The sequence below is a fragment of the Leptonychotes weddellii genome, chromosome 11 (genome assembly GCF_054177405.1).
Source record: "Leptonychotes weddellii isolate Sample4059 chromosome 11, ASM5417740v2, whole genome shotgun sequence".
In the NCBI taxonomy this organism is placed as follows: Eukaryota; Metazoa; Chordata; class Mammalia; order Carnivora; family Phocidae; genus Leptonychotes; species Leptonychotes weddellii.
In genome coordinates this window covers 45,756,424-45,782,669 of record NC_138379.1, presented here as the reverse complement: position 1 = coordinate 45,782,669, position 26,246 = coordinate 45,756,424, and the positions used below count along the sequence as shown (strand labels likewise).

Sequence of the window (26,246 nt, the reverse complement as noted above, 5' to 3'; positions counted from 1 at the left end):
AAGATCTCATTCCTTTTGATGGCTGCATAATATTCCATTGTATATATATACCACATCTTCTTTATCCAGTCATCTGTCGATGGACATCTTGGCTCTTTCCACAGTTTGGCTATTGTGGACATTGCTGCTATAAACATCGGGGTGCACGTACCCCTTCGGATCCCTACTTTTGTATCTTTGGGGTAAATACCCAGTAGTGAGGCCTAAGATTCTGTCAGAGTAAAAACTGCCACTTAATTGTTTCCAGGAGGGCAGCTGTTTGTATCTGGTGGCGACCCAACCTGGCATGTGCTTCCTAAAGCATCTCTGGTTAGTCCCTGGAGGTGGTATTATCTGGTAAAGACCCCTTTTTCCTCTCCTACTTCATTGGATAGGCCAGAAGCTGGCCTTCTTTAAGAAACTGGTCTGTTGGGGCGCCTGGGTGGCTCAGTCGTTAAGCGTCTGCCTTCGGCTCAGGTCATGATCCCGGAGTCCCGGGATCGAGTCCCACATCGGGCTCCCTGCTCGGCAGGAAGCCTGCTTCTCCCTCTCCCACTCCCCCTGCTTGTGTTCCTGCTGTCGCTATCTCTCTCTGTCAAATAAATAAAAACAAAACAAAACAAACAAACAAACAAAAAAAAGAAACTGGTCTATTCCCTTGAGAGCCCATGTTTCCCCTCCCCTCCCCCCATGTTCTTTATCACTAGACTAGCGCTGATGTACCTACGTCTCTGGGAAGCCGTCCCTGGCAACTTCTCTTACCACCAAAGATTAGGGCTCCCCTCAAGCTCTCATTACCTCCTTTCCCTCTGTCTATCCCTATGTTCCCATTCCCTCTATCATAGCAATGAATATCACCAAATTATGAGTTCAGTGAGTGCAGAGATTACTAAATCTTACACTTCCTTATATCCTTGTACCTAGCATTGCATCTGTAGCTCCGTAAAGATTTTTTAGAATAAACAACTGTCAAGGAATATAGTGTTAATGATAGAAAGACACAGGCTTTAGAGTTAGCAGACAGATCTGAATCCAGGTTAACTTTCTCCCAAGCTTATTGTGCTGGAGAAAGTAATGTGATTTTAGTAGTCCAAGTCCAGTTCCTATTTAGGGTCCTGTCCATTTGGGGAACTGTGGAATAATAGTACCTTTATACATGTGTACACTGCATTCTTTTATTTTTTTTTTTTAATTTTTTAAAAAGATTTTATTGATTTATTTGACAGAGAGAGAGACAACACAGCAGGGGGGCTGGTAGAGGGAGAAGCAGGCTCCCCGCAGAGCAGGGAGCCTGATGCAGGGCTCCATCCCAGGACCCTGGGATCAGGACCTGAGCTGAAGGCAGACGCTTAATGACTGAGCCACCCAGGCACCCCTAAAATAAGTTCTTAAAAAGTAAATTAAAAAATAAAATAAATGTTCTTCAGAATATCTCTCTCATATGAAAAGACAATAGGTATTACTCTTGAGAGACCTTTGAGATCAAGTTTGGAAAAGCTAGGATCCTTTAATATGATAAGGAAAGGTATGTAGGGTTTCCTACATTTAAAAAAAATATATTTTATTTATTTAGTTGACAGAGAAAGACACAGCGAGAGAGGGAATGCAAGCAGGGAGAGTGGGAGAGGGAGAAGCAGGCTTCCCGCTGAGCAGGGAGCCCGATGTGGGGTTCGATCCCAGGACCCTGGGATCATGACCTGAGCTGAAAGCAGATGCTTAATGACTGAGCCACCCAGGCCCCCCCCCCCCAACTTTTTTTAAGCTTGAACTCATGACCCTGAGATCAAGAGTCCCATGCTCTATGGGCTGAGCCAGCCAGATGCCCCTCCTATATTTTTTTGATTACGGAATTTCCACCCCCTCCCTGCTCCCTACCCCCAAACTCCAGACAAACCCATCTATTGACATTACATAAGACACTAGTGTTCCACGGAACACAATTAGGTAAATGAGCACAAAGTGGCTTCCTGCTTTTCTGTTAGTAAGGCTTGGAGAAGTTGAATGGCAACCTGTCCTTTGGTTGGCAAGGTAACTCCAGGGCTCCCCTTCTTTTCACAGACTGGGTTGTTGCTACAGAAAGCTGGAGATCTTGGTTAATCCACCAGTCCCTGATTATGTCCTAGAATCAATGGTAAGAGATTTAGCTAATCGAGCATCTGTAGTTGGCCTAGTCTTTTGCTTCTGGAGGAGAAGATAAATGCCCTGCTTTGAGGGAACATCACTCAGTTTAATCAGAGAACTGTCTGTCTGCTCTCTTGTGAATTGCAGCTGGCCCAGAAGTGTGTTGGGGGTGGATTGCATTCATAATTTCAGTCTTGCAGAGTTCTGGGTTTCAGTCCTCACTCAGCTTTGACTGAGGTACTTCTATTTTCTCAATCCTAGTTTTCTTATTTATTTCTTTTCTTTTCTTTTTTTTTTAGAGAAAGAGAGAGAGTGCATGAGCACAAGTGGCGGCCGGGTCGGGGGAGGGTGTGGAACAGCAGAGGGAGAGGAAGAGAGAGAATCCCAAACAGGCTCCACCCTCAGTGCAGAGCCTGATGCGGGGCTCGATCTCACGACCCTGAGATCATGACCTGAGCTGAAATCAAGAGTCGGATACTCAACTGACTGAGCCACCCAGGCACCCCATTTTCTTATTTAAAGATGAAAATGTTGGGTTAGATTAATTGCATTCTGTAAGTAGTTATTAAACATTTACTATGACCCAGTCATTGTTCTAGGATAATAGGGACGTAGTGATAGAACACCAGATACTGCCTCATGGAACTTCATTTCATAGAGATGGTTGGATGATATGAGTGAGGAAGTATATCTTACAGATTAAGACTTTAGTGGTTGAGGATCACTGTAGTCTAGCAGGCTTCCTGGAGATGGTGTGACTTAGTCTCTAAAACTCTGTTTAAGGTTTATCTCCTGCAGAAGTTCAGGGAGGCGTTTGGATTGGAAAAATGACCTGAGTGCAAGTAGGAGTGAGCAAGGAGATTGGGGTGCTCAGGTGAAGGTGTTATCCTGTATCGCTCTTAGGCGTGGCACCCCCCAGGGCACTCTGCTGAGGGGGCATTTTCCAGGCAGCTGTAGGTAGCACTGCCAGGGAGAATTTGCAGCTAAGGACAGAGGGAGGGGCTGGTAGATGGGGGGTTGATATTGTGGGTAGAGGCAAAGAATCATAAGTGATGAAGTCAGAAGTTAAAAGGATTGGGAACTGGTGAGTTGTGGCATGTGAAATGGGTCAGGGCAACAGTTCTTGTCTCAGGTTTTAAATGACAGAGGGACTTGAAACCTGAATATGTTTATATATAATTTACTAAGTTCTTACCATGAGCCAAGCACTGTTATTAACATTTTTAATGGTAAGCTGGTTTAATTTTTTATTATTTAATTCTTATTTTTAGCGTATTTAATCTTTATACCAATCCTAAGAGGGTAGGTATACTATTATTTTCTTATTTTACAGGTGAGAAAACAGAGGCCCAGAGAACTTAAATAACTTGCTCAAACTCACATGGTTAATGAGTGGTGGAATTGGGATTCAGGCCTGGATGATATATTTTAGGGTCCTTCTTCTTAATCACCATGCTGTGCAGTTTTAGGCAGTGAGAAGCCATCACAGATTTCTGGCTAGTGAACAACTTGTTGCCAGCATGTGGTGCAGGGCTGTGTCCCAAGGAGAGGTGGAATTAAAAGCAGGAAGACTAGCCACAGGCTGTTGTAGTACTCACCTCACTTACTTTTGACGGTATGTAAAAGTCTTGACATGACTTCCTGAAATGGATCTGGCAGTGGCCAGCCCTACTTGTAATTAGCCCATTTTAGAAATCATTTTCCAAAGAATTTTAATCTACAGGAAGCTCTCCTATCCCTATTGAACAGGCTGTTCTAGGCAGAAGGGCCCCAGGAATCAGGTCAGGATGCCTCCTCTGGAGTCAGAGTCCAAGCAGCATTTGCAAGAGGGAAAGTATTAAGACTTCCTGCTGCCATTAGAGTTCGCTCTCCTGATATGAGGGGAATATCTCCATCATGGTTGATAGTCTGGCTGCTCATCTTGAGAGACTGGGCAAGTGGGCTGCCTTACGGAGATGTGACAGACATAGTCCTTGTCCTTGAGCAATCCACAGATTACTGAGAAGATAAGCACATAGGCAAGTACACTCAATATTGTGTCACAAGTGCTACAGTGGAGGAACATAGAAGATGTATTGGGAGAAAGGAAGGAGGGTCTAAATGCTTAGCTAGAGGGTGTCAGGGAAGGCTTCAGAGATGTTTAAGGTGGATCTTTAAGGATGACCAGAAGAGTGTCTCTCGGGTCCTCACTTCCAAGATGACCAAGGAAAGAAGGAATAATGGTCATGCCAAAAAGAGCCGTGGTCTCATGCAGCCTCTTTGCTGCACCAGCTGGGTCTGTTGTGTGCCCAAGGACAAGGCCATTGAGAAGTTCGTTATTCGGAACGTAGAGGCTGCCGCCGTCAGGGACATGTCTGAAGCAAGTGTGTTCAAGGTCGATGTGCTTCCCAAGCTCTATGTGAAACTACATTACTGTGTGCGCTGTGCCATCCATAGTAAGGTAGTCAGGAATTGCTCTCGTGAAGCACAGAAGGACCCAACACCCCCACCCCAATTTAGACCTGCAGGTACTGCCCCACTACCTCTACCAAAACCCATGTAAGGAGCTAAGTCCTTTGGGGGAAAAAATGGAGATTATACTTAAACAAACAAACAAACAAACAAAGGATGACCAGAAGAGTACTAGGTAATGTGAGTGAAGAAATACATGGCATGTTCAGGGAATGGTGACTTGTTCCTGGTGCTGGCCCGACTGTTGGGCTGCTCAGAAGGGATTCTGAATGGCAAAGAGCTTACATCCTGTTGGAGTTGAGCTTTACTCTAGATATTTAAGGCGGAGAGTCACTTGGTCAGAGTGGTGTTTTAGAAAGATCTCTTTGATGCCTGTGCTCGGGAGGCCGAGAATGGATAAGCTAGAGGCAGGAGAGCAGTTGCAAATGCTGGAGGCTGGGACTAGGGTAGTGGTCATGGGGATTGACTGAAATGTGTGAGTGAAGGGCGGAGGAGGAAGTGTTAGGTGACTGGATGTTAGTGTGAGGCCATTAACACATGGAAATACAGCCTAGAGAGCTGCTGTGGGGAGTTTATGTTGGTTTTGAGATGCTCGTGGATGACATCTGCTACTTAGGGGAGAAGATAGGAGCTTTGGAGTTCCTCAGAGAGGTAGGAGCATAGCTATGGGAATGATTTCCAAGTGAGTAGAGATCATTAGCAATAGGTGAGGGGTGCCTGGGTGGCTCAGTGGGTTAAGCGTCTGCCTTTGGCTCAGGTCATGATCCCAGAGTCCCATCGGGCTCCCTGCTCAGTGGGGCATTTTCTTCTCCCTCTGCCCTTCTCCCTGCTCGAGCTCTCTCTCTTGCTCTCTCTCAAATAAATAAATAACTAAAATCTTAAAAAAAGAGTAATAGGTGAAGTCACCTGAGTAAAATCCATAAAGTGCGGAAAGGAAGGAGGTTGAGGATAGGGCCTAGGGGAACTCTGATATATGTAGACAGAAAAGCTAGGGAAGGAGTCTTGAGGAGGAGCAATCAGAGAGGTAGGAGAAAGTACTGTCTGGGAAGCCAGGAATGGGAAGAGTTTCTAAAATAAAGTGTCTTAAGTGTCTATTGAAGCAGAGAACAAGTAGGGTGAGCCCTGAACTGAGCTGTTGAGTCATTGGTGACCTGGTGACGGCAGTTTCAGGAGAGGGGTGGGGATGGTAGCTAGACCGCTGTGGCTTAGGGAGGGAGTAGGAGGTGAGGACACAGAGGCACCAAGTGTAGACTTCTCTTTTGAGAAAGATAGTGGTAAGGGAAGGAAGGAAAGAAGATGATATTTTGTAGAGGGACCAGAGAAGGCAGGTTCAAAGATTTTGTTTTTTCAAAGTTGGCGGAGTGGAGTGGGGAGCTGAGCTGGTCTAGGTTGAGGGAGGAGAGAGAGAGGAATGTAGCCAATGGAGGTGCCATGTCTGTCTCAGAGCTTCCTGTTCCTGTCGGAGCCCTACACTGTGGTGCTCTGTTGAAGCCTGCAGTCACAAGGAATGTGGGGTAGGTAGGGGAGACCTGGACATTAATAATAATTAACGATAGTACTATATACTGAGTAACCTCTGCATGCTAGGCATTTTTCTAGATACATCGAACACAATTCTAATGCTCACCACAGAAGTAAGTACAGTATAGTCACCATTTTCTATGCAGAAATAGATGAGGTAAGAAACATTCAGCCAGTGAGAGGTGGAGCCAGCATTTCAGCTGAGGTCTGTGAGCCCTCAAGGTGTGCTCTTTCCACACCACTGTTGTTTTTCCCATTAGAAACTCAATCCTTGAAAGGGGGTGAGGATGGGTGGATGGCCCAGAGAGAGTAAAGGTGGAGTTCTGTGATCGGCCCTACCCTGGAGGGACTGTGACTTAATCTCTGGAGCGAAGGAGAAAGGCCTTGCTCTGTTTTCTCTCTGCTTAGCCAGTGGCTTTCACTTTATTTTTCTCCATCTTTAATTTGCTACCAACGCCAATAGGCCCTGGCTGCTGCGTATTGTTGATGACTCACAGAGCAAAAAAGGATCAATTTCTTTCTTTTTAAAAAATATTTTATTTATTTATTATTTGAGAGAGAGATTGAGAGAATGAGTGGGAGGAGGGGCAGAGGGCGAAGCAGACCCCCCATGGAGCAGGGAGCCTGATGTGGGACTCGATCCTAGGACCCTGGGATCGTGACCTGAGCCGAAGGCAGACGCTTAACCGACTGCGCTTACCCAGGTGCCCAAAAAGGATCAATTTCTAAGCCCAAGCTATTCTTTTTGACAACTTACCTGTGAGGACTTGCTGAGTTGTACAATGCCACTCTCTTTGGCACCAGGCACATGGTAAGCTTCTTCTTGATAAATATTTTTATTTAAATGGAATAATTTTGGATCAGTGGAAAGAGTGAAACACTGAAAATTAGAAGGCATGATTTCCAGTGTGAGTGAGCAGCTAAGTTACTCAGGCAGGTCACTTCCCCTTGCATATTTATTTGACATAAGGCGGGGACTGTTTTACTATCCTTGTACCCACATACCTGGCTCACGGCCTGATTGAACAGGTGTCCTGAGTAAGTTATTATGGAGTAATTTAATCTGCTCTTCTGTTAAATGAGAGAGTTGGACCTTTTGATTTCTAAAAGTCATCCCAATTCTAAAAATGTGTTGTTCTATGAGGATTTATATACTTTAATTATAAAATATAAGTGTGGTCATTTATTTAGGACCTACTACTTGCCAGGCACTGTGTGATGCTCTTTACATACTTATTTTTTTAAGATGATTTTTAAAAATTTTAAATTTTGTCTTGGTTGTTTAGAAATATTATGGTCCCTTGGGCTGTCAGCTTGACGAGGACAGTACGACCTCTGCCTGTTTACCATTGTAGCTCTAGTGCTAGACGTAGTCCTGGGCATGTGATAGATGCTCAGTAAGTTTTTGTTGAACAAGTGAATGAATGGATGTTATCATCACAACAGTTCTGTAACAGAGGTACTATTAGCTCCATCGTACTAAGAAAATTACGGTTCCATGGTCATAGAACTAGTATATAGCTAAGACAGAGGATTCAAACCTGTCTAACTATAGAATTATTAGTGCCTTTATCACTTAATACCACAATGCCTCCACTTATCTGATGTTTAAAAAAAAAATTTTTTTTTTAAGTAGTCTCTACACCCAACGTGGGGCTTGAACTCACCATCGCTTACTCTTCTGACTGAGCCATCTAGGTGCCCCCACGTACCTGATGTTTTAATTGAAAATTTGAAAGGAAGGAAGAGAGTGAGGAAAAATGCAGAGCAGAAAGTCAAATTTTTGTGAGGGATTGGTAATGGGGTTAGATGTTGGGCACCAAAGTTTTATTCACGTTAAGAGTTGGCAAGATTTCTAGCACCTTAAGGAAACAAAGGGCTTATAAAAGCAGCCACTATTCGTTGGCTATTTCATTACTGTGTAATAAATCAATGACATTTAGAAGCCATTTCCGTTGTTTTAAGGATCATCTGTTCATTGAAAACTCTCAAATTTGTGTTTCCAGCTCAGACTTCTCTGAACTTTAGACTTGTATATCTAACCTCTTAATTGAGATTTTGGATGTCAAATCAGCATTTTATTTTATTTATTTTTTTAAACTTTTTTTTTTTTTTAAGATTTTATTTATTTATTTGAGACAGAGAGAATGAGAGAGAGAGAGCACATGAGAGGGGGGAGGGTCAGAGGGAGAAGCAGGCTCCCTGCTGAGCCGGGAGCCCGATGTGGGACTCCATCCCAGGATTCCGGGATCATGACCTGAGCCGAAGGCAGTCGCCCAACCAACTGAGCCACCCAGGCACCCTATTTTATTGTTTTTTAAAGATTTTATTTATTTATTCGTCAAAGAGAGAGAGAGAGCACAAGCAGGGGAGTGGCAGGCAGAGGGAGAGGGAGAAGCAGGCTCCCCGCTGAGCAGGGAGCCCTATGCGGGGCTCGATCCCAGGACCCCGGGATCATGACCTGAGCCGAAGGCAGACGCTTAACCGACTGAGCCACCCAGGCCTCCGTCTAATCAGCATTTTAAACTTAACAAGTTCACACTTACATTCAGTCTGTCAGCAGATCCTATTTGTTCTACCTTTAAAACATATCCGAAATTCAGACATTTTTCATATCCTCTGCTACTACCCCCTTGATCTGAACTACTGTTGTCCCTTTTCTTGGAGAGGTAATAGCCTCTTAGTTGGTTTCCCACTTTTGCCCCTGCCTGCCAACAGTTTGTTTTAAATGGAACAGTCAGAGCGGTTCTTTCAAGATGTAAATCTAATCATATAGCTCTTCTGTTCAAAACCGTATCTTTCAGAGAAAAAGTCCAAGTCCTGGGCTTTCAGTTACCTGGCTTATCTTCATCTCCCTCCACCTGCTCACCCTGCCCCGTGGGCCTCCTCACTGTTCTTTGAACAAGAGGGACATGCTCCTGCCTCGAGCCCTTCACATTTGTTTTTCCCCTCTTTTTCCTCTTTCCGTGGGGCTCCTTAGCTCATTTCTTTCAGATCTTTTGGTCAAATGCCAACCTCTCAGTAAGGATTTCTTCAGTCACTCTATTTAAAAATAGCAACTCCTTTCTCAGAGCACCCTGCAACCTCTTTCTCTGTATTTCTCCATAACCTTTATCACCCTCTGATAGATTTCTTTCTCCAGCCCTCCACCTTGTTAGTTCCACAGGAGCAGGGATTTTCGTTCATTGCCAAGTCCTCAGTGCCTAGAATACTGACTGGTGTGTAGCCTATGCTTAGTAAGTATTTGTTGCATGAAATCTTTTGGGGCAGCTACATTGCTAGAGGCTTTATAGATATTTGTTTACTTTTCTTCACATCCCACCAAGATGAGGAAAATTACAAGTGAGGAAAATTATTTGTCCAAGATTGCATGGCTAGAAAGTTATAAAGCCTAGGTCTGTTCCAGGCCCCCCAAAATATTATAGAAGGACGGAGTCTAAATATTATTGCTTTGCTCTGAGTGAAGTGTGTAAACCAGAGGCCTAGATACCAGAAGAAAGGCAAAGCCTGAACGTCCTGAATTGCGCATTGTTCATTGACTCACGTGGGAACCCACTGATATTTTTGATGCTGCTGCAGCTGGAAACCTAAAACATACCTGGAAAGAGGCCTCTGGGTGAAATCTTCCTGTGTGCCATTTGACACACCTTTGGCTTGTACACGCAGAAAGTGTACCCCTTCTGGGTTTGGGATGATTTGGAAATTTTTCTCCCCCACTCCCTGGGAAAGACCTTCTTCCCATAGTTTGGGATAACCTTAGAGTTACTCAGACCAGTTGCTTCACATCGCTCTTCTTTCCTGAGGCTTAATGTCAGCCAAGGTCAGAGTGTCAGCCACCTCAGGGTGTACTGGAGTGGTACTTTCTATGGTATGTGATTAGAAAGGCCTAGGTCAGAGCTGTTCCTAGAGTAAGATGAGGCTAGAGTCTGAAATATCTTTAGGGTAAAATGAGGCTGAATTCAAATGTGATCCTAATAGAAGTGTGTCACTGTCAGAAAAGAAGGTGAGGGAGAATAAGATCAGGATGCACACTGCCCCTGCCCCCCCCCCCGCAGCTGGAATATACTATATCTCTCTCCTAAGTCTCAGTACCTGTAGCCACCCCCCACCATTTTTTTTTATTGTGGTAAAATACATGTAACATAAAATCTACCATTTTAGCCATTTTTTAACTGTACAGTTGAGTGGTATTAAATACATTCATGATGTTTTGAAACCATCACCACCATGCATCTCCAGGATGCTTTTCTTGTAAAATGGAAACTTATACCTATTAAACACTCACTCCCTTTTCCTGCACCACCCCCCTGCCCCCCCAAGCGCCTGGCAGCCACCATTCCACTTTCTGTCTCTGTGATTTTGACTGCTCTAAAACCCAGGTGCCAGTAAGTTTGGGGTGAGGGACCTGGTGAAGGAAGCCCTGGACTTACGAGAGACCCAGACAGATGGAGCAGAAGCAGATGTGTTCAGGGTAAGACTATTCTCAGTGACATGAGGGAAGTAAAAGAAGAGGAAGTGGAAAAAAGTCATCCTGGGGTATGACATGGTCAGTGACATGTCCAGAGAATAATGAATAGTGAAGTGTGGATCAGAGTGGTCCCCAGAGTGAAATGAGATTGGAATCAGAGCTGTTCGATGGGAATAATGAAAATAGGATGAGAACTTTCCCCAGGGTAAGATAAGCCTGGGGGAAAAGTGTATGGGGTGAAAATACCCTTCTCAGGGTGAGAGAAAGAGAATAGCATGTTTGAGCAGGCGCAGGTAGCAAAGGAAGCATAGTGAGAGGAAAGAATTTTAGGGCAAAATCTTTAGGAGATGAGGCTAGGGAGACCAGCAGATGTCAGATTGTAGAGAGCCTTGTATGTCCTGTTAAGGATTTGAGACTTTATTCTTTTGGCAAGGCAGAGTCCTTGAAAAGTGTAAAATAAGGGGTAGATCAGGTCAAATTTGCTTCTGGTCACTGTGCCCTGTGTTCCCAGGAGAGCTAAGGTCAGGAAAGGCTAGGCTATGGCAGCTTAGGGACTTGAGGCAGATGTTTGCTGGAAACCACAAGGATCTGGCTTATGGGTTTGAGCTGAGATATGTGAGGGAGGGGGTGGAGTCACAGGGAAATCACAGAGGCTTTCCTGGACTTGGTAAAAAACTAAGAACCTCCATAGTTGCACAGCATTGTGAATGTGCTAAATGACACTAAATTGTTCACTTTAAAATGTCAATTTTTGGGGCGCCTGGGTGGCTCAGTTAAACGTCTGCGTTCAGCTCAGGTCATGATCCCAGGGTTCTGGGATGGAGTCCTGAGTAGGGCTCCCTACTCAGTGGGGGGTCTGCTTCTCCCTCTCCCTCTGCTGCTCCCCTGCTTGTGCTCACTCACTCTCTCTCAAATAAATAAATAAAAGCTTTAAAACTAAATATATAAAATGGTCAATTTTGGGGGTGCCTGGGTGGGTCAGTCGGTTAAGCATCTGACTCTGTTTCGGCTTAGGTCATGAGATCAAGCCCCTGCGTCAGGCTCTGCGCTTAGTGGGGAGTCTGCTTGGGATTCTGGTGTTCATGACATCCATGACCTGGCTCTTGTTTATTGCCTTCTCAGCAAATATCTTTGTTTTTATTCCTGCTTTCCATTTTGCTTGAATGTCTTCCTTCCTTGTCTGGTAGCTCCTCATCCTTCAGAACCCAGCTCCAGGGTCACCACTTTTCTGGAAGCCTTCTCCGATTTCCCTGCCCACAGGTAGGCAGCCCATTCGCGTTATTCTTTCATTATACTTGGTATGACTCTCTGTTAGGTATCTCACTGTATTGTGATTGCTTTGTGTGTGATCGTCACACAGCTTGGGAGGTTTTTTAAAGACAGGGGCCCCACTTTCTTTTTTTTTCCTGTACCCCTCATCCAGTATTGCACAGAGATGGCTCTCACTGATTATTTTAGAGAAATTCTTATTTCTACACCATACATACCCAGTCACAAAACGCAAATAATAGGCTATGTTGGTATTGGTCCGTATAGTGAGGTTAACAGGAGGCATCAGCCCGTAACTGCCTTGCATTTCTTTTCTTTCCACCCTAGCCCACAGATTCCATGGAACAGCAACTGCAAACCTCAGGGCTTAGAAATTAGTTCTTTCATCAGAAAAATAGTAAAAAAAATAAAGAATATCTGAAGTGAGTATAAATGGCAGAGTGTTAGTTGTCTTTGCCAATATTGACTCTCTCATTCTTTTTTTAATGATAGAGCACTTGAGTTTTAGCCGGGCATATATCAACTTTTTGTAACTCTTTGCAACTAAGTGTGGCCAGATGCCCAAGTTCGAACTAGTGGAGTCTAAGTGGAAATGGCGTATCTGCCACTTTTGGGGTCACGTGCTTGAAAAGAGTGGCTGAGTGTCTCTCTTGTCCTTTTTCCTTCCTGCCAGCTGGGGGATGATGAGAGCTACAGCACTTTTTGGTTCCGGAGATGGAAGTGTCACGTTGAGTGAGGATGGCAAAGTTCCACTCTCTGCCTCAGACTGCTCCCTGCTAAACTATTATATGAGAGAGAAATAAACTTCTCTTTGAGTTAATCTACTGTGAATGGGGGTCTCTTAGTTACTGCCGCGTTAGCTGCCCCCTCCCTGATGCAGGGAGGCGTTGGGTTACTGCAGTCTCAAGTTGCTTCTTCCTGCTGCTCCTGGGTGTCTCAGCCTAGTTACTGCGCTCCTCACGGTTCTTGCCTTGCCTTGTCTCTTAGCCCTAATTCCTGTTGCTCCGACGAGTCCCTGAATTCTTTTTTTTTTTTTTAATTTTTAAAAAGATTTTATTTATTTGAGAGAGAGAGAGAGTGCAAGAGAGCACAAGCAGGACCAGGGGCAGAGGGAGAAGCAGACTCCCCACTGAGCGGGGAGCTGGACATGGGGCTCGATCCCAGTGTCCTGGGATCATGACCTGAGCCGAAGGCAGACGCTTAACTGCTGAGCCACCCTGAATTCCCTTGAATTCTCTCATGTACTTAAAAAAATGTATTGAGGTGAAGGTTGTACCATTATAAAATTAACCATTGTAAATTGAACAATTCAGTGGCATTCAGTACATTCACAATTTTATGCCACCACTACCTCTATTCCGTTCCAGAACATTTCCACTACTCCAGAGTAGAGCCCCTTACCTATTAAGCAGTTTCTTCCCATTTCCCCTTCCCCCTGGCAGCCATCAATCTACACTCTCTCTGTGGATTTAATTATTCTGGGTATTTCATATAAATGGAATCATAGAATATGTAACCTTTTGTGTCTAACTTCTTTTTTATTTTTTTTTAAGATTCTATTTTTTTTTTGAGAGAAAGAGAGAACACGAGCATGAGCGGGGGGAGGGGCAGAGGGAGAAGCAGGCTCCCCACTGAGCAGGGAGCCCCATGTGGGACTCAATCCCAGGACCCTGGGATCATGACCCGAGCTAAAGGCAGACACCTAACCGACTGAGCCTCCCAGGCGCCTTGTGTCTAACTTCTTTAACTTAGCATAATATTTTGGAGGTTTGTCCACATTGTAGCATTTGTCAGCACACCATTTTCTTTGAAAGTGTTTTTATTGTGCAAAATATATAACATAAAATTTGCTATTTTAACCATTTTAAAGTATATAATTCTGTGGCAGTAATTACATTCACCGTGTTACACAAACATCACCATTCTCTGTTTCCAAAACTTTTTCATCATCTCCAAAGAAACTCTGTACCCATTAAGCAATAACTTCCCCTCAGCTCCTGTTAAATTTTCATCTATTTTCTGTCTCTCTGAGTTCACTTAATTCTAGATATTTCACATTTCCTGTGTTTTATATAGGATCATACAACATTTTTCCTTTTGTGTGTGACTTATTTCACTTAGCATAATGTGCATAAGGCTCATCTGTGTTGTAGTATGTGTTAGAAAACTTCATGCCTTTTTATGGCTGGTAGTATATCATATGATAGAACACACACACACACCCCCCACAATTGTTTATCCATTCATCTGGTGATAGACACTAGACCCGTGGGCTGTTTCCACCTTTTGGCTCTCAGGAGTAGTGCGGCGATAGACATGCATGTACATGTACTTGTTTGAGTACCAGTTTTTTGTTTTTTTTTTAAGTAGTCTCCATGTCCACGTGCTGGGGGGTGTGAGGGGAGGTGTGCAGAGCAGAATTTGAAACCCTGAGATCGAGAGTCACGTGCTCTATCGGCTGAGCCAGCCAGGGGCCCCTGAGTACCAGTTTTTAATTCTTTTGGCTACATACAGGACCTAGGAGTAGAATTGTGATTAAAGTATAATTCTATATTTAACTATTTTAGGAACCACTCAAACTGTTTTCCACAGCAGCCACACTATTTTACATTCCTACCAGAAGTGTCTAAGGGTTCCATTTTGCCTTACCTTTGTCAATACTAGTTATTTTTCATTTTGTCTGTTTTAATTACAGCTATTCTAGTGAGTGGTTCGTGGTGTCTCACCATGTGTGTGTTTTTTTAAAGGATTAAAAAAAAAATTTTAAGTACAATCTACTCCCCAACGTGGGGCTTGAACTCAGTACCCCAAGATCAAGAGTTGCATGCTCTACCGACTGAGCCAGCCAGTCACCCCTCATTGTGGTTTTGATTTGCATTTCCCTAATGATGAATGATGTTGAGCATTTTTTCATGTATTTATTGGCCATTTGCATCTTTGGGGAAATGTCTGTTCAAGTCCTTTGTCCATTTAAAATTAGGTTGTCCTTTTGTTGTTGAGTTGTTAGGATTCTTTTTTTTTTTTTTTTAAAGATTTTATTTATTTGACAGAGAGACACAGCGAGAGAGGGAACACAAGCAGAGGGAGTGGGAGAGGGAGAAGCAGGCCTCCCGCTGAGCAGGGAGCCCGATGCGGGGCTGGATCCCAGGACCCTGGGATCATGACCTGAGCCGAAGGCAGACGCTTAACAACTGAGCCACCCAGGCGCCCCGAGTTGTTAGGATTCTTTATGTATTCTGAACACTAGACCCTTATCAGTTATATGATTTGCAAATATTCCTTCCCATTCTGTAGATTGACTTTTCACCTTTTTTTTTTTTTAAAGATTTTATTTATTTATTTGACAGAGAGAGACACAGTGAGAGAGGGAACACAAGCAGGGGGAGTGGGAGAGGGAGAAGCAGGCTTCCCGTGGAGCAGGGAGCCCTATGCAGGGCTCGATCCCAGGACCCTGGGATCATGACCTGAGCCGAAGGCAGAAGCTTAACGACTGAGCCACCCAGGCGCCCCAACTTTTCACTTTCTTGATAATGTCTTTGGTACACAATCATTTTTAATTTTTATGGAGTCCCATGTATCTATTTTGATGTTGTTGCTGCTTATGCTTTTGGTGTCATATCTAAGAATCTAAGGTAATGAAGATTGCCCCTGTGTTTTCTTCTAAGAGTTTTATGGTTTTAGCTCTTATATTTAGGTTGTTGATTCATTTTGAGTTAATATTTGTATAAGATGTGAGTTTAGGGGCGCCTGGGTGGCTCACTCAGTTAAGTGTCTAACTCTTGATTTTGGCTCAGGTGATGATCTTGGGGTCAGCTCATGCTGGGCGTGGAGTCTGCTTAAGATTCTCCCTCTCCTTCTGCCCGTCCCCACTCTTGCTCTCTCTCTCTCTCTCTAAAAAGAAAAAAAGAAAGAGTGAGTCTAACATACTTTTAAACCTGGCAGCATTGCTCTCCTGACCCCCGGCAGCTTGGCCTTGTTTAACTCAGTCCTTGCTCTCCTCCCTTTCTGCATGGTCTGAGATACAGACAAGCCCATGGTACAGCATCCCACTGCACATACGTGAGGGTGTGTCCCTCTACTGACCGGCAGCCCTAAAACGTCAGCGGCCTTCCTCTCAAAGTAGCCCGGCACCTATTAAATGCACATCAGCAGACCGCATCGGAGGAGGAAACAACGGCTCGAAGATGCACCTCGGGTGAAAAGTGACACTTCAGACAACGGCAGCTAACACAATTTATCTACTGGGATCTGAAAACCTAAAAATCATTACTCACTGGGAAAATCTCAACAGCCAGGTCTCAGGTCTGTACTGAGCCTAGTCACGTTCCTAGCCCTGTGTATTTGAGAACTGTGTAAAGCAGTAATGAGTTGCAAAAAGACACAATTTGGAGACAGGAGCCTTGATTTCAAATTGGATGACTTCTGGTTAGTCACTTCTCTCTGAATTTCAGTGTCTTCAGATACACAGTGTGAATGTTGACTTCATCGGGTTGTTCTGTTTTTGAAGATCAGCTGAGATTATCAGTGGGAAAATGATTTGGACACTGTAAAATGCTGTGCACATTTAGGAATTTAATGGGGAGTCAAGAAGAGACTAATTCTTCCAGGAGTTGTTGTGGGTTGGTTGGTTGGTTTGTTTTTTAAGATTCTCCCCCTGCCTATGATTTACAGCAAAGGTTTGAGGCTTATTGGCCAGATGCATGTTTTTCAGCTTTTTTCAAATAATTTTACATTTGTTGTGACTGTCTTTTTGTGAGTGACAGAGATACAACTCAGGCTGACTTAAGCAAGAGAGGGACTTGCTGACTGAAGTAACTAAAAGGCTAGAAGTCTATTTGTCTTTAGGAACAGCAGGATCCAAAACAGCAAGGGACTTGAATGATGTCATTTGGACCTAATCTCTCTTCCTTTGGCTCGGCTTTTCTTTGTTTTGGTGTCATTCTTAGGCAGGCTCCACCCATGCCGCGGCGGAGATCGATATCAGCTTAGGGTGTGCATTCTACTAGCTAAGCAACCACTGTTGAAAGATAATACCTCTTTCCCGATGGTGCTGGCAGTCCCGGCTATGATTTTGGCTTGGGTCATGTGTCCACCCTAAAGTAATCACAGAGGAATGCTGGATGTTCATTGGAACAGAGTTACATTCTTTCTACTCATGGAACCCGGGGCTCAGGGTCTGCTCCCCTGGATCCATGTGGGCCAAGAGCAGGTAAGAGTGGTCCCTTAAGGGAAAATCAGGATGCATTTACATGAAGAACGGTTTGGGAGGTGGGGCAATAGTTAAGTCACAAAATTCACAGATGTTCACCACAAAAAAAAGAAGTCTGTTTCTAGTACTTAAAACTCAATCAACTAGAGCTGCTCTGCTTGAAGAAGTAGATATTGCCAAGGAACTTGGGTGTGAGGGGAGGTGTGCAGAGCAGAATTTGAAAACTTCTAGACAGTTTATCCAATAAATATTTGCTTGACGTGTATAGTCCTTGAATCCTTTCTTCCTATCTTTCTGGCCTTCTGTAGAAGAGATTGTATTTTCCCTCCAATCAGGGAGAATGGGGTAAGGAGCAGAGCCAGTTACTACTGCCTGGGGTTGAAGATGCCAAGGACCTTGCACCCTGACACCAAACTGCTTTTATTGAAGAAGCCCCGAGCCTTTCGAATTTAAATAGGGAGTCAGTGGACAGGAAGCAGTCACTTTATAATGTATTGGTTAATGTGAGTGGTGAAATATATTTGTATCCTCAGCATTTTGCAAGGGCTCAGTATGCTAGAGCATATAGAGCTGTGAGCTGGATTCTGTTTTGTCAGTTGAGTGAGGGTAAAATTGCCCTCATACATCAGCCAGCTCATCACACAGCCAGCAGCCACTCAGTATTGTTTTTTTTCTTTTTTTTTTTTGAGATAAAATACACTGAACATAAAATTTGCCACTTTAAAGTGTACAGTTCAGTGGTTTTTTTTTCTCCTAACGATGTTGTGCAGCCGTCACCACTATCTAACTGGGCAATATTTCATCATCCCCAAAAGAAACCCCATTACCCATTAAGCAGTCACTCCCTATTCTCTAGCCCTTGACAACCTACTTTCTGTCTCTGTGGATTTGCCTATTCTGGACATTTCATATAAATGGAATCATGTCTGGCTTCTTTCACTTAGTATAATGCTAGTATATATTTATCTTATTACTTTCTTATGATACTTTTTAGAAGTAGAATTCTCCCACAGATCTACCAGGTAGTAATTTCTTCTATCCTCAAATGTATGCTTGGGATGGACATACCTAACAGCTGGAGTAGCACCCACATCAGATCCTTGACCGGTCAAATAAGAGCCGTCATAGTGGGGAAGGCCAAGTAGAAGCCTTTGAATATGCTGCCTGCTCCTGACCAGGGTAGTGAATCAAAACCAGTATCACATTCTGTGAGGGATGGTGGAGATTAGTGCTACCCTTAAGTATCTTAAGGATGCAAGGATGGTGGGTCCCTATTATACTGACATTTAATTCATTGGCCTGCCTTCCTACAAAACTGGATGGATCCTGGAGAATGGAGACTTCAGCAGTTCAGCTGAATAGCCCTTATTATGACTGCTGGGGTGTGTGTGGCGTCTTTGCTAAAGCACATTAATATGTGGACGCTGATCTGGTGAGTGCATTCCTTTCTATCTCAGACAGTCCAGTGGAACAGATATCAGTATACCTTTCTGGTTTTGCCCAGGGCTTGTAAACACTTCCACGCCTTGTCATAATCTAGTCAGAAGAGACCTGGACCATCTGGACATTTCGTAGAACATCACTTTGATCTATTACAGTGACCACGTCACGCTATAATCAGAATGAGCAAGAGGAGGTTAGCACTTGGAGGCCTTGGTTAAGATATATGCTCCACAGTGGGTTCTGTCACATTCTTTGCCAAAGTGGATGTATTTGTTTTTAACATAGGTCCACAAATTGTTTGATACTTATCCCATCAAGAGGTAGAGCCCAATTCCCCTCCTCTTGACTAAGCTGGACCCTGGTAACTTGAATCTAACAAATAGAATAAAATTAAAGTGATGGTGTATGACTTCAGAGACTAGGTCCTAAGAGTTTTTCTGTCTGTCTCTTGGATCACTTACTCTGGGGGAAGCCCACCAATATATTGTGGATACTCAAAACAGCCTGTGGAAAAGCCCATATAGAGAAGAACTGAGGCTTCCTTGATAACACCCAGCACTGATTGGCTAGGAGTGTGAGTGAGCCATCTTGGAAGCAGATCCTCCAGCCCCCAAAGTCTTCAGTGACAATAGCCCTTTATAAACCTTTATGAGAGACCTGAGCCAGAGCCACCTGTTAAGGCACTCGCTGATCCCTGACTCTCAGAAACTGTGATAATGAATGTTTATTGTTTTAAACAACTTAGTTTTGTTATGCAGCAATAGATACCGATACACAGCCCCACAAGCTGTATACGAGAGTTCCAGTTGTTGGACATTCTTTTCAACACCTAGTATTTGCCTATTTTTTTCATTCTAGCCCTTTTGGTTAGTGTGTAGTATTACTGCATTGTGGTTTTAATTTGTCTTTCCCCAATGACTAATGAAGTAGAGCATCTTTTTATTCATAAATACATGAATAATATATACATATGACAAATATATATGATATATAAGTCCAGACAGTGCATATGTGTGTCTATATGATATATATACACATTTATCATATCTATAACTGTATCTGCACATATGCATATACAGTATTCGGATTTATTATTTTGTGAAGTGTTCAGGTTTTCTGCCCATTTTTTTATTGTGTTGCTTGTCATTTTATTTGTTTGTTGGAGTTCTTTATGTATTCTGGAACATATAAGTTCTATGTATTTTGAATATCTTTTCTCAGTTTATCAACTTTTTCCTTTATGTTTAGCCCTTTTTGTGTTCTTTTTTTTTTTTTTAAACTTAGAGGTTTTTTTTTTTTTTTTTTAAGATTTTATTTATTTATTTGAGAGAGAGAGCATGAGAGACAGAGAGCATGAGAAGGAGGAAGGTCAGAGGGAGAAGCAGACTCCCTGCTGAGCAGGGAGCCCGATGCGGGACTCGATCCCGGGACTCCAGGATCATGACCTGAGCCGAAGGCAGTCGCTTAACCAACTGAGCCACCCAGGCGCCCCCTTTTTGTGTTCTTTTAAAGAAAACTTGGCCGGGTGCTTGGGTGGCTTAGTTGGTTAAGCAACTGCCTTTGGCTCAGGTCATGATCCTGGAGTCCCTGGATTGAGTCCCACATCGAGCTCCCTGCTCAGCAGGGAGTCTGCTTCTCTCTCTGACCCTCCCCCCTCTCATGCTCTCTCTCAAAAAAAAACAAAAACAAAAAACTTTGCCTACTCCAAGATCAGGAAGCAATTCTCCTATTTTCTCACTTAATAAGCTTTATTCTTTCATTACTTTCACATAGGTCTGCAGTGATGTGAACTTACATTTTTTGGGTATGTTGTGAGGTAGTGAAGATACATCCCCCCACCCCTCACCCCTGTATGGATATCCGGTTGATCTAATACCATTTATTGAAAGGATTATTCTTTCCCTTCTATACTGTAGTGTCACCTTTGTTATAAGCCAAGTGACCGTTAGGTGTGGGTCTGTTTCGCATTCTCTATTGTATTCCATTGATCATTTTGTATCTTTGCACCAATTCCACACTGTCTTAATTATTATTATAATAAGTCTTGATATTTGGTAGTGTAAGTCTATCAGCTTGTTGTTTTTCAGGACTGCCTTGTCTGTTCTTGGTCCTTTGTATTGCTATGTGAATTTTAGAATCAGTTTATCAATTTCTGCTAAGAAAAAAACCTATTGGAAATCTGACTGGGTTTGCACTGAATCTATATATTAATTTGGGTGGACTGACATCTTAACTAGATGTAGTCTCCCAATTCATGAACATGATATGTCCTTCCACTTAGTTAGATCTTTAAAATTATTTTTTCTGTAATAGTCTGTAAGTTTCCTTCTGGAGGTTCTATATATCTTCCATACCCTCCCCCCTCCCCTGGGATTTAACGTATTTTTGACACAATAGTAAATGGTACTACTAAATTTTAAAAGTCTTATTGTTATTATTATTATTATTTTTAGAGAGGTGGGGAGGGGCAGAGGGAGAGGGAGAGAAACTTAAGTAGGCTCCACTCCCAGTGCGGAGCCCCTTGATCTCACAACCCTGAGGACCATGTAAAAGTCGTATTTTTTATAAAATAAACCACGTCAGTGAAGTCGTTTAGCATTCGACACTTGCATGTTCAATTTCTTTGCCATAGTAGCTTGCTTCAGAATGACTCAGGAGGGCAGTGGTGCTGGGAGCCTCGCAGGCGTGGCTTGGTTACTTGCAGTTGGGCAGCGGCCCCAGCACAGCGCTGAGCGCCCATCGTGCCTTAGCAGCAGCCCCGGAGGCGCCCCCGCCCTCACAGCCCCTGTGCTGGTGCAGCCACCCTCCCTCCCTCTGCTCTTCTTCCCTTCGCTCGCACCAGGGCTGATCAGCTGACTGAAGAACACATTGCTGAGTTCAAGGATGCTTTCTCCCTATTTGACAAATGGCACCATCACAACAAAGGAACTTGGAACTGTCATGAGGTCACTGGGTCAGAACCCAACAGAAGCTGAACGGTAGGATATGAACAACGTGGTGGATGCCCACGGTAATGGCACCATTGACTTCCCAGAATTTTTGACTATGATGGCTAGAAAAATGAAAGATACAGACCGTGAAGAAGAAATTCGCGAGGCATTCCAAGTCTTTGACAAGGATGGCAACGGTTACGTCAGTGCGGCGGAGCTACGTCATGTCATGACCAACTTAGGAGAAAAACTAAAGATGAAGAAGTAGATGAAATGATCAGAGAAGCAGATATTGATGGAGATGGGCAATTCAACTATGAAGAATTTGTACAGATGATGACTGCAAAATGAAGGCCTACTTTCAACTCCTTTCCCCCCTTCTAGAAGAATCAAATTGAATCTTTTACTTACCTCTTGCAAAAAAAAAAAAAAAAAGTTCATTTACTCATTCTGTTTCTATATAGCAAAACTGAATGTCAAAAGTACCTTCTGCCACACACACAAAATCTGCATGTATTGGTTGGTGGTCCTGTCACCTAAAGATCAAGCTACACATCAGTTTTACGATATAAATACTTGTACTACCCTAATGATAAGGAAGCCCCTAATGGACTCCTCGCAGTTCCGTTTGCTCATGATTAATACACTGTTTGGGGGTGCCTGGGTGGCTCAGTCGTTAAGTGTCTGCCTTCGGCTCAGGTCATGATCCCGGGGTCCTGGGATCAAGCCCCGCATTGGGCTCCCTGCTCGGCAGGAAGCCTGCTTCTCCCTCTCCTACTCCCCCTGCCTGTGTTCCCTCTCTCGCTGTGTCTCTCTCTGTCAAATAAATAAATAAAATCTTAAAAAAAAAAAAAATACACTGTTTTGGCTGGCCAGTTTTTCATGCATGCAGCTTGACAATTGAGCACAGTCAGGCATTTGTATTAAAAACAAAAAATGAAAAAAACAAATTTAAACCTTCTTCAAATGGGTTCTAGTTCAACTTGTTAGTATAAATTGTCATAGCTGGTTTACTGAAAACAAAACATTTAAAATTGGTTTACCTCAGGATGCTGTGCAGAAAAATGGGTGAAGGATAAACAGTCTAGATGTAGCCCCACTTAGCAGGACGGCCCTCTCGTACTTCTGGGCACCCCCACCCATGAGTGACCATGACACTCATCCCGGTGGCATGCCGTGTGTGTTGGTTTAGCGTTGTCCCGTGTTGTCCTAGAGCGAAATGGGTGTCAAGCTGTCACCATTCACACAAACTTTTTTTTTTTTAAACAAGAAACCTTTACCAAGGGAGCATCTTGGGACTCTCTGTTTTTAAAACCTCCTGAACCATGACTTGGAGCCAGCAGAGTAGGTTGTGGCTGTGGACTTCAGCACAAGCATCAACATTGCTGATCAAGAAATTACAATTTATGTCCATTCCAAGTTGTAAATGCTAGTCTTTTTTTTTATTCCAATAAAAAAAGACCATTAACTTAAAAAAAAAAAAAAGAATGACTGAGGAAAGAATTCCATGTGTAGTGCTGTGTCTTTACCTCCACCCAGAATCCTTTTAGATTTCCAGTTAAATCAGCTGCTTTATCAGTGGGTATACTTAAGTTGTTTTCATAAAACCTTATTTTTCATTATTTATTTATTATTATTTTTAAAGATCTTATTTATTTATTTGACAGAGAGAGATAGCACAAGCAGGGGGAGTGGCAGGGAGAGGGAGAAGTGGGCTCCCCGCTGAGCAGGGAGGCCGATGTGGGACTCGTGACCCAAGCCGAAGGCAGATGCTTAGTCGACTGAGCCATCCAGGCACCCCTCATTTATTATTTAAAATAAAACTTTATTTTATTTTTATTTATTTATTTTAAAAATATTTTATTTATTTGAGACAGAGAGAGAGAGTGCGGGAGCAGGGGGGAGGGTAGAGGGAGAAGTAGACTCCCCATTGAGAGGGGAGCCCGAAGCAGCGGCTCGATCCCAGGACCCCAAGATCACGACCTGAAGGCAGATGCTCAACCAACTGAGCCACCCAGGTGCCCCAAAACTTTATTTTAATAAAAGAAGTCTTATACAGTCGAGGATATTTTTTCTCCTGTACATTTTCCCTTTAGTGGCCCTTAAAAGGCAGTTCCTTTTATATTTCAGTGTTTAACAGAATGTCTCAAATCCTTTAACTGGCACATGAAAGAAAACTTCAATCCTACTGTATAGCAGATCTCCTATGCTCCATAATATGTAATATTTTTTTAAATCTTAGGAAATATTTTATTTTTTAAAAGATTTTATTTATTTCAGAGAGAGAGCCAGAGAGAGAGAGAAAGAGAGAGCACAAGCTGGGGGAACATCAGAAGCAGAGGGAGAGGCAGACTCCCTGCTAAGCAGGGAGGCTGATGTAGGGCTCCATCCCAGGACCCTGAGATCATGACCTGAGCCGAAGGCGGGCACTTAACCGACTGAGCCACCCAGGCGCCCCGGAAATATTTTATATATGTTGTTCAAACAGCACTTGCTAACAAATGAATACAGTTTGAAAAATAGAAAAATATTGCTTTTCTTGTACTATTTAATCTCATTTTTTACGGCAGCAAGAAGGAAATAGTGTTTCACAATGTTATGTGCCTTTTGTTTTTCACTATTAAGTGGGAAACCTATAAAGAGACTTCTTAACTAGATTGGGTGTCTCTGGACTTTAAAAATCACAGAAAATGAATAGAGAGGTTTATCTGTAAATTTAATTTTTAGATATGTTTTTAATCATGATAGCTTTATTTCGTTATTTAATACAAGGGTCAGCAAGCTATGCCTACTTCTATAAATAAAGTTTTATTGAAACACAGCCATACTCATTTGTTTACATATAACCTATGGCTACTTTTATACTCTAATGGCAACGTAATTTAGTTACGATAGAAAATATATGGCCTGGGGCGCCTAGATGGCTCAGTTGGTTAGGCCTGGGAATTTTTTTTTTTTTTTTAAAGACTTTATTTATTTATTGAGAGAGAGAGCCAGAGAGAGAGAGAGAGAAAGAGAGAGCACAAGCAAGGGGAGCATTAGAAGCAGAGGGAGAAGCAGACACTCCGCTGAGCAGGGAGCCCGATGTGGGGCTCGATGTGGGGCTCAATCCCAGGACCCTGAGATCATGACCTGAGTGGAAGGCAGACATTTAATTGAGCCACCCAGGTGCCCCCTAAGCGTGGGACTCTTGATTTCAGCTCAGGTCATGATCTCGGGGTCATGAGATAGAGCCCCGAGTCTGGCTTGGCACTCAGCTGGGAGTCTGCCTGAGATTCTTTCCCTCTGCCCCTCCCCTGAAGCGTGCACCCACATGCACTTTCTCTCGAAAACAAATAAATAAAGCTTAAAAAAAAACGTATGGCCTGTGAGCCTAAAATATTTACTGTCTGGCACTTCACAGAAAATATTTGCTGACTCTGATTTAATATACCAAGGCACAGTGTACACTAAGGATGCAACTCATTGTTAATAATAAATGTAAATCCATATTTTAAGTAGTCTCTTGATAATTTAAAATTTTTTTGGCCAATTTATTGTTTGAAGCAATTAGACTGTTTTTACCCTTAATGTAGCTTCTAAAAAGTTATACTAGGAATAGAAGGGTCAGCTTTGTTACATTCCTATTGTTTAGTTTTGTTTGTAATTTTAATATTATCTTCAACCCATGAGGATTGTTTTTTTATTTTTGTTTACTTATTTGCAAGAATCCCTTAAAATCATTTATCTATGTGGTGAAGGTTGGTTTGGTTGGTAAAAAAATAAAAACCATGATACATAAGGTCATTTAATCAGCTATGTATTAACTGCAGTATGTCCTAGTATCCTAAAAGCAAATGAGTGACTTCAAACACTGATGTTCTCCCTCAGACACTGTGGAGTTCCCCGTGTGTCCTCAGGACATCTTGTATGTGGTAAGTGATATGGAAACATATACCAGACTCAGAGAGGGGATCATCCTTAGTCTGTACAGTTAATATTAGTAAAGCATAATTCTTATATTTTAAGATTAAAAACAAATATGAAATAAGAGTTTTCACTTTTCTTTCTGTGTTTTCATTGGAAAGTCTTTTTTTTTTTTTTTTAAAGATTTTATTTATTTATTTGACAGAGAGAGACACAGTGAGAGAGGGAACGCAAGCAGGGGGAGTGGGAGAGGGAGAAGCAGGCTTCCCGCTGAGCAGGGAGCCCGATGTGGGGCTCGATCCCAGGACCCTGGGACCATGACCTGAGCCGAAGGCAGACGCCTAACGACTGAGCCACCCAGGCGTCCCTTGTGCAACCCATTTTGGAGATGACTGTCTTTATATTGTTTGTGTAAATTCTTTCTGAATGTAGACATGATTTCTGAATATAAATACCAGTTTATAGCGTGATACAATGCTAAGTCCAGTAAAGATGACCTTGTGTGGATAGTGTGGCCAGCAACTGTGGTTACAGAATCTGGAAGCTGAGCAAAAGGCTCACTTAGATGCTTTATCTGTTCTTGTCGTGTGTGGGCAGCTCTTTTCCAATAAGATTTTGTGTCTGCAGCTAATTAAACCAAGAATTCAACCTTAGAATGGAGGATATAGGACCGTGTATTCTTGCCAGTCTGTACCCCACCAGAAATACTGCAGTGAGCAGAACCACCAGCTAGCAGGCCTCATTAGTTGGAGATTTACTTTGTGGAACTGACAAAAGTTTAAGTATGGAGTCACACTCCTTGGGTTCAAATTCTGCACTTTTTCTTTTATTAGCTGAGTATTCTTAGACAATTTTACTTTAATCTCTCTCTGTCTCAGTTTCCTCTGATGTTAAATGGGGAGAATAGGATCCAGTTTGTAAGGTTGTTATGAAAAATCAGTTATTCTTT

General features: G+C 43.0%; 1 protein-coding gene and 2 pseudogenes across 5 annotated transcripts in view; all 3 read left to right on the top strand.

Moving 5' to 3' along the window:
- The window catches only part of STIM1 (stromal interaction molecule 1), a 177,650-nt gene that overhangs the window by 41,950 nt on the left and 109,454 nt on the right, over positions 1 to 26,246 (top strand). The gene's annotated exons all lie outside the window — the stretch shown is intronic.
- Positions 204 to 6,588, top strand: LOC102732063 (small ribosomal subunit protein eS26 pseudogene; annotated as a pseudogene).
- LOC102741058 (calmodulin-like) lies at positions 16,920 to 21,860 on the top strand (annotated as a pseudogene). The gene is made up of 2 exons (XR_014138722.1): positions 16,920 to 17,018; positions 21,304 to 21,860. The product of XR_014138722.1 is annotated as a calmodulin-like (transcript).